Source organism: Rhodamnia argentea, chromosome 11, assembly GCF_020921035.1.
Source record: "Rhodamnia argentea isolate NSW1041297 chromosome 11, ASM2092103v1, whole genome shotgun sequence".
Classification (NCBI taxonomy): domain Eukaryota; kingdom Viridiplantae; phylum Streptophyta; class Magnoliopsida; order Myrtales; family Myrtaceae; genus Rhodamnia; species Rhodamnia argentea.
In genome coordinates, this window is record NC_063160.1 from 7,533,953 (window position 1) to 7,543,072 (window position 9,120).

Here is a 9,120-nt window from a genome sequence, read left to right on the forward strand (position 1 = left end):
CAGTCCCTCGTGTAAGGTGGCATCACTTATATTTGGTGCACTCCTCTCAAGTCCTACCAATCATAACTTAGTTTCTCACTCAAATTTAAGTAACTTGGAGATGTCACTAACAATTACAGGCCAACTAGAAACCCCAATAAGATGTAGGAGACCATTTTATTTTTTTGAACCAGAGATTCTGATTATAGGAACTCGGTTATGCTATATTAACCTTTTTTTTTTTTTATTGTATGTTCTCTTTTATAAAAATGTTTGGATGCAATCTTCATCAGTTTTGCCATCCTAAATTCACTAACATGTGAAAATGATCATGCATGGTGCCCAAGCAATAAAGATAAACACCAAATAAGTAGAACCAAATAAAGTGAATAAAGTACGAGAAAATTAAAGCCTGAGCCGATCGGAAAATAAAACAAGCCGTAATTATTAAGTCCCAGGAAAATACTCATGCGAGCTATAAGTCAAAAGTAGACTTGCATAACGAATATTTGATGTTGAACTATATGAGATAGAATTACTCGGGAAGCCAATGAAATAATCATCTAATGCAATAGATCTCGACCATTCGTCTGGAAATTGGCTTCGAATTGTCAATTAGCCACAATCCTAATTCCTAGAATTCCACCAGAACTTTGTCCCTCTTAAAACGCAACTCGGAGGGAAAAGTACACCGGAAGTGCCATAACTTTTGTACGGCGTTCACTTGAGTGCCACAACTTTCAAAACGTTCACTTAAGTACTATAACTTTTAAAAATCGTTCACTTGAGTGACATGTTGACGTGGTAGCCGGAAAAGCTGACGTGGTAGCCAGAAATATTACTGTAGATACCGGAAAGATGACGTGGCACGCCGGAAAAGTTCTTGTAGCACTCAAATGAACGATTTTGCTCCGACGTAGCACTCAACCGAACGATTTTTAAAAGTTATAGCACTTAAGTGAACGTTTTGAAAGTTATGGCACTCAAGTGAACGCCGTACATAAGTTATGGCACTTCTAGTGTACTTTTCCCCAACTCGGATAATTTCCACCATACGAGAAATCAAGAACCCGGCCTGTAGTAGCCATAGAAGCCATAGGTCCGGGCAGAAGTAAGAACAAGCAAAACAAAAGCAGCAATGACGAAAATGATTGACCACGGATTGTTGAAGTAGTTGCGATTCGGAATGGTTATCCAGGAATTCTGCTTGTACTTGAGATAGGTTCTCCAGGAATGGTCCCTACCGCTCGCGTATTGTTTCACGTCCTTACACGGGGCATAGAGATAACTGTCCTTAATGCTGAAGACTACATCCTGGCAAAGCTTGTTGAAGACGTCAGCCACCTCAGCATCACTCCCAAGCCGGTGCTCGATGATCCCGCACTTGCGGTGGTACTTGACATCCTCGACAGAGTCGATCAAGTTGTCCATGAAGATTGTGTATGAGGTGATTTCGTTGCTGCAATGGAAGTGAAACCGCTCGAAGGCTATCAAGTTGAGGAAGAGCGACCTCGTCCCCTTGTGGATCGAAGGCCGGGGATCCGGGAGGGTCCCATCCTTGAACTCGATGTCCCGGACTCGGTTCGTCTTTCTCTCTCTGAACTCGATCCCCGCTTCCCGCAGATCCGTCACACGAAGGATGGTGTTGGAGCTGTGTCCCAGTGCTGCTGCTGTTTTTCTTGTCGTTTTAGTTCTTTTTTTTTTTTCTGTTTTGCAGTCAAGTTTGATTTGTTAGGTAGTTAGTTTGTTAGCTATTTTCTAGGAAGTGGAACAAGTCAGTTTTTTGCACGTTTGTGTGCGGTTCAAAACAGGTTCCTATTAAGCTTGTACTTGACAGTTTTCAAAGTTAAGGTTTTTGGTCTTCTATTCCATCTCTCTCTATGCAATGCAGAAAATTGTGATAGCTGATCATTAATCAGCATTAACAGTGGTATCAGAGCTTCTGTGGGATCTTAAGGGACTATGAAGTGAGGGTAAGCAAGCCTGCAAAGACAAAGCTGGTAGAGGCAAGATCAAGTAGATTCTCTGCAATTGCTACTCCAATCTTTACTGGGGAAAATTATCAAGCTTGGGCTGTCAAGATGACAGCATTCTTGGAGGGTCATGATCTATGGGAGGCTATGGAGAATGATTATGAGATTGCTCCACTTCTAAACAATCCGACCTTGAATCAGATAAAGTTCCATAAAGAGAGACTCACAAGGAAGGCCAAGGCAAAGTCTTGCTTGTATCTTTCTGTCTCACCCCCTATCTTCACAAGGATCATGAGATGTGATTCCGCAAAGGCAATATGGGATTGCTTGAAGGATGAATACGAGGGAGATGAGAAGATAAGAAGCATGAAGGTGCTGAATATCTTAAGGGAGTTTGAGAGACAGCAAATGAAGGATTTAGAGTCAGTGAAGGAATACTACGATAGGCTGATTGAGATAGCTGAAAAGATCAGAGTTTTAGGGACTGACTTGAAGGATGAAAGGTTGGTTCAAAAGATCTTGGTGTCTCTTCCAGAGAAGTTTGAAGCCACCATAGCTTCTCTGGAAAATACAAGAGATTTAGCCGACATAAAGCTTGCAGAATTGTTAAGTGCCACTGCAGCACGGGAGCAAAGAAGATTAATGAGAAAAGAAGAGCCCGTAGAGGGTGCAATGTAAGCTAAAGTGAAGTTCAATGATGGAGGCAAAGGGAAGAAATGGAATCAGTCCAAAGGAAATGCGGGTGACTCCAAGTTTGCATCGAAAGAAGGAAGTTCTAGTGGGTTCGGCAAATGGAAGAAGAACAAGAAGCCTTGTCAACACTGTGGTGGAACTACTCATCAGTCCTTTAGATGCTGGAGGAGGCCCGATGCTAAGTGCAGAAGATGTCACAAGATGGGTCACGGAAGCAATTTGCAAAGAGAACAATCACCAGCAAGTAGGAGAAGCACAGATAGCAGTGAATGAGACCGAGGAAGAACGCTTGTTTGTGGCTTCCTATTCTGGTTCTCCTGTTGAGAATGATGCATGGCTGGTGGATAGTGGCTGTACCAATCATATGACCGGCAATTTGAAGCTGTTTAGGAGTCTAGACAAGTCGGTCGGGTCCAAAGTCAGAATTGGCAATGGACGGTATATCGAAGTGCAAGGGAAGGGTACAGTGGTTATTGAAGGAAATCGGGAGGTGAAGCCGATTAGTGATGTTCTCTTTGTGCCAAAAATTGACCGGAATCTGTTGAGTGTTGGCCAATTAGTTGAGAGGGGCTATATGGTGAAGTTTGAAGGAAAGGAATGTCTTATTGATAATGCAGATAGCAAGGAAGTGCTGAGAATGCCAATGAAAGACAAGTGCTTCCTATTCAAGCCACAGGAAATGCAACAAATGGCTTTGAAATGCAAAGAAGAAAATGCAAAGCTATGGCATAAGAGGCTTGGACATGTTCACTGGAAGAACATGTTGTTTATGCAGAGGAATAGCTTGGCAGATGACTTGCCAAGTTTAGAGGAGGAATTTCCACAGTGCAGAACTTGTCTTCTTGGCAAGCAAGCCGGATTTCCTTTCAAAGGAGGAGGCTGGAGAGCATGTGAGAAGCTGCAATTAGTCCACACAGACTTATGTGGACCTATGTCCGAGTCATCTCTCAATAGGAGCAGGTATTTCATTACTTTCATAGATGACATGACTAAGATGAGTTGGATTTACTTTCTACAAGCCAAGTCTGAAGTTGTTGATGTGTTTGTGAAGTTCAAGGCCTTAGTTGAGAATCAGAGTGGGAAGAAAATCCAAATGCTCGGGTATGATAATGGTTCTAAGTATACCGCTCACAAGTTTAAGTTAAACCGTGAGGAAGCGGGCATTATGAGGTAGTTCACCGCCCCCTATTCACCTCAACAAAATGGGGTCAGTGAGAGGAAAAACATAAGCATTATGGAAATGGCTAGATGTATGATGCAGGAGAAGATGTTACCTAAGAAGTTATGGGGTGAGGCGGCTAACACCGCAGTGTTCTTGTTGAACAGATTGCCTACAAAGGCCTTAGAGAGGTCAACACCTTTTGAAGCCTGGTATGGTGTTAAACCTTATGTAAAGAATTTAAAAGTTTTTGGGTGTTTGTGTTATACACATGTTCCTCGAGTCAAGAGGGACAAGTCGGATCAAAGAGCCGAGCCTGAAGTCTTCATTGGATACGATCTCCAATCAAAGGCTTACAGGATTTTTCAGCCTATGACGGGGAAGGTGACTGTGAGTAGAGATGTTGTTTTTCTAGAGGAAGATGAGTGGAATTGGATGGAAGAAAAGAATGCAAGACAGAAGAAATCTGCAGAACAACAACCTGCAACAACCGTACAGGTTGATGAAGTTGTGAATGGATTGGAAGATACTATGGATGATATCCTAGTAAGAGGCACAAGGTCACTTGCTGAAGTTTATGAAAGAAGCAATGTGGCAGTGCTTGAACCAGCTAACTTTGTGGAAGCTAAGGAGGATTAGAAGTGGATTGCAGCAATGCGGGAGGAGTTGACAATGATTCAAAAAAACCACACATGAGAGCTTGTTGACAGACCATATGACAAGAATGTGATTGGGGTTAAGTGGGTGTTCAGAACAAAACTTAATCCCGATGGTTACGTCAATAAACACAAAGCTAGACTAGTTGTAAAATGCTATGCTCGGATATGGGGAGTAGATTATTCTGAAACTTTTGCGCCTGTTGCAAGACTTAATACAATCAGACTACTTTTAGTTGTTGCAGCACAGAAGGGGTGGCCTATATTTCAGCTAGATGTCAAGTCTGCATTTCTAAATGGAGAGCTCGAAGAGGAGATTTTTGTTGAACAACCTGAAGGCTTCAGTGCCAAAGGGCAAGAAGAGAAGGTATACAAATTGAGGAAAGCTCTGTATGGACTCAAGCAGGCTCCAAGAGCTTGGTATGGAAAGATAGACAGATATCTGCAGGATTTTGGCTTTGTAAGAAGCTTGAGTGAGTTCACTCTTTATGTCAAGAAGGTGAATCACAGTGTTGTAATTCTGTCACTTTATGTAGATGATTTGTTGGTGACAGGGAATGATGTGGAACCGATAGAGAGGGTGAAGCAAGGTCCGTTTGCAGCTTTTGAGATGTCGGACTTGGGAAAGATGACTTATTTTCTAGGTCTGGAAATCAAACAAACTTCACATGAGATTTTCATCTCGCAAAAGAAATACAAGAAGGAAATTTTGAAGAAGTTTCGGATGGAAGACAGTAGAAGTGTCAGCACTCCTATGGTTGCTAAGGAGAAGCTGCAAAAGAATGATGGAACAGAAGCAGTAGATGCTTCAATGTATAGAAGCTTGATTGGATGTCTCATGTATCCCACAACAACTAGACCGGACATTCTATTTGCTGTGAATGTTTTATCCAGGTTCATGAGTAGTCCTAGTCGGTTACATTTGGTCGCTGCAAAAAGGGTCTTGAGATACATCAAAGGAACATTGTTCTTTGGTGTGAAGTTCGAGAAAGGCTAGAAGTTTAAGTTGCGGGGTTTTTCTAATAGTGACTAGGCTGGCTCGATAGATGATATGAAGAGTACATCCGGGTACTGTTTCACTCTTGGTTCTGCTTGTTTCTCTTGGTGTTCCAAAAGCGGGGAGATTGTAGCTCGATCCATTGCAGAGGCTGAGTTTATAGCAGCTACTGTAGCTGCAAATCAAGTTTTGTGGTTGAAGAAGATAATGAAGGATCCGTGGTTGAGTTCTGGTGATTGCATTGAAGTTTATGTGGACAATCAGGCTGCTTTAGCAATATCACGGAATCCAGTTTTCCATGGCAAAACCAAGCATTTTAAGATCAAATTCTTCTTTCTACGTGAAGTGCAACAAAGTGGTGAAGTTAAGTTGGTTTATTGCAAATCAGAAGATCAGCTTGCAGACATGTTCACAAAGCCACTTCAGGTTCAAAGATTTGAGCCGTTAAGGGAGAAAATTGGAGTTTGCAGCAACAACCGATCCAAGGAGGAGTTTGTTGGAGCTGTGTCCCAGATCTGCTGCTGTTTTTCTTGTCGTTTTAGTTCTTTTTTTTTTTCTGTTTTGCAGTCAAGTTTGATTTGTTAGGTAGTTAGTTTGTTAGCTATTTTCTAGGAAGTGGAACAAGTCAGTTTTTTGCACGTTTGTGTGCAGTTCAAAACAGGTTCCTATTAAGCTTGTACTTGACAGTTTTCAAAGTTAAGGTTTTTGGTCTTCTATTCCATCTCTCTCTATGCAATGCAGAAAATTGTGATAGCTGATCATTAATCAGCATTAACAGATGGAACGTTGCTGCGTCTGCTGCCATGGCATCTTCGCCGTCATCTCTCGCCTCAGGCCCAAGCCCAAGATGCTCAGCCGGTACACTTCAAGGAAATGGAGGCCGCCATGGTCAGGTACGATCTCCAGCCCCTTGCTGCTACAGTCGGGCTGGGGGGCATATTGGGGCATCAGATGGTCGAAGAACATGAGTGCCAGCTCGGCCACGAACCCTTTGTGATCGGAGATGCTGAACTGGAGGCCAAGCAGCTGGTCGAGTACGAAGAGTGGGATCTGATTCTCTAGCTTGAGCATGTCCCCCTGGATCATGTGCATCGATCGTGACAGTGAGAAGATGGGGTCAGTGCTGGGGTACCCGAGTCTCTCAAACCCCATGATGACTCCCAGGAACAGCTTGATCACAAAGCACGCGTCGAGAACCATCATCCCCACGAACTTGTCGCTTTTCATGGATATCTTCCCCTCGTAGCAGGCGCGAGCTTTATTCTCAACCTTCTTCACCGAGTCTCGCTAGAGGCCTATCTCGTGACTGCTGCGGCCGAGTATGTGTTCGAGGCAGCGGCACTTGTGCCACTCCATCTGGTGGAGGTGCGTCCAACCGTTGGTAGTACGGCCCGAGGGAGAGGATCTGGGGGACGTAGGCCTTGTCCTCGCCATGCTTGAGATGGTGCGGGATCCGGTAAATGGAGAGGTTTACGCATGAGCGCGCCTTGTTGTGCTGGCGAACTCGCTCGAAACCTCATGCTCTACGTAAAACACACACATATATCCAAAGATCAAAAACGTTCTTTTGTAAAGATGGGAATAACCAATCAATCCCAGGAATGTTGTCCTAAACAAAGACCAGAAAGTCTTCTTCTAGGTCAATATTCTACTCATAAATAATGACGAACTAGTCATTTTGGTTGGCTGTTCGGTATTAATTGTTCGTCGGACTAATCAAACTAGTAACTTTAGATATATGTCCAATATTCAAGCACTCTCAGGCTTAATAGCAGCCATGATTCCACCGAAAATTGGAGTGCGCAAATTACTTACGAAGGAAAATTAAGTAAATTGTTGAAGGAAATTGAATATTAGAATATCTAATGGCTTGAATTTTTCAGAACAAACCGTACCTCTTTATTCTCCTCTCCTATAGCTTCTCTCTTTATCTTTTCAGTTCAATAAGATAAATGTGTTTGGCAATGAGAAGTCAATTTTTTATACTTGAACTCTATTTTCTACTATCTTTTCTCTTAAAAACTATATAGGAGTATTTTAGTTGTAGCACTCTATGTAGCTGAATTTGCACCTTAGATTTTTTATTTTTTATTTTTGGATTAACTGTCCTCGGATCTCGCCATAAAATTATTTCTGCATATGTATGAAGTAGCTCAAGAAGCAATTTGTCCTAATCGTGATGATTCATAAAAGCCTAATAAGGTGGCAATGGTCAGAACTTGGAAACTTGAAATAAACAACAACCAGAAAGCCTTTTTCCAGATCAGTTCATAGTCTATTAATAAAGAATGACAAATTAATCAATCTCATTTGTATTTTTCTTTTTATCTTGAGGCTCAAAGTCAAATTGCTCGGCTGTTCATCATCAATTGTCCATAATAGTACTAATGGATATAGAAACTTTACCTATATTCAAGGGATAAGTGCATAAAAAATTTTAAAACTTACCACGAAGTTGCAATTGAGTCCTAAAACCTAACAAAAGTGCAATCAAGTCATAAAACTTGTCAAATTTGTGCAATCGATTTCTTTTGTTAACTCCATCCAACTTAGTGAACGAAAAATGTTGCCATGATTTTTTTTTTTTTTTAATTTTAACTCTCTCCTACATGATGATGACGTAGATAAAACATGAAACATAAAGCTAAAAGGACATTATTTTGGTGTAAATATGATTTTTAATATAAATTTTATGAAAATTAACTTTTTTTAAAAAAGAAAGTAGATATGAGAAACCAGGCGGTGAGGGCTTCCCTCATCACTGCTACCCCACCATTGCTGAGAAAAGTCAGTGAGGGCAGGGGATGGTTAGCGGGAGTCGCTAGCCACAGGCGAGGGCTGCCATTGGTGGCCTTTCTCACATCTTCTTCCTCATTTTTATAAGTTAGTTTATTTTTTTAATTTAAATGTAATTTATATTAAGACTCGGATTTAGATCAAAATGATGTTGTTTTAGCTATGTCATCGTCAAGTAAAATAGAGAAAATAAAAAAAGGTCATATCAGCATTTTCGTCAGCCAAGTTGGACATAATTAATGAAATGACTCAATGGCATCAATTTGACAATTATCTCCTTTTGCGGGTTGTTTTGGTGAACACAGACTTATTTGCGAGAGGAAGAATTTTTAATTTGATCCCTATCATTTCGAAGTTCTGCAGAATTAACCCTACATGTTATGGTCATAACTCAACTCGATTGGCAGCGTTGGCAAATACTATCCGATTTGGTAGCCGCTCAATTGATGCCTACATGGTTTTATAGTGTATTGTTACTAGTTTAAGGTTGCCCGTCGCTTATCTACCGGAGCGATAGCTCAGGTACAGGCGATGTAGAATATGAAAACATATCTGAAACCCAAGAATAAGATCCCCACCCCGAGTCTCAAATCGCAAAAGCTCTGCACGACATTATTGGCTCGGGTCATGGCTTTAAAATGAGTCGTGAATATGACCAGGTGATATGCGATTGATGCATACTTAAAACACAGCAATCAATTAGAACAAATTAACAGTAGTTGCTTTCAAAGGAAGGCTGGTAAGATTGCCATTGTTGCTATCATCATGATCATCATCGTTTTTTGGAATAGTTGCCCGGGCCAAGTCTATTTGGGTGCTCGCAACTTATTCACCTTGTTCATCCATGGTAGTAGCAGAGTGCTCCAT

The 9,120-nt window shown here is 41.5% G+C and overlaps 1 pseudogene; it reads right to left on the minus strand.

The window, feature by feature from the left end:
* Window positions 1-562: 562 nt before the first annotated feature.
* On the minus strand, window positions 563-9,120 carry LOC125312850 (annotated as a pseudogene).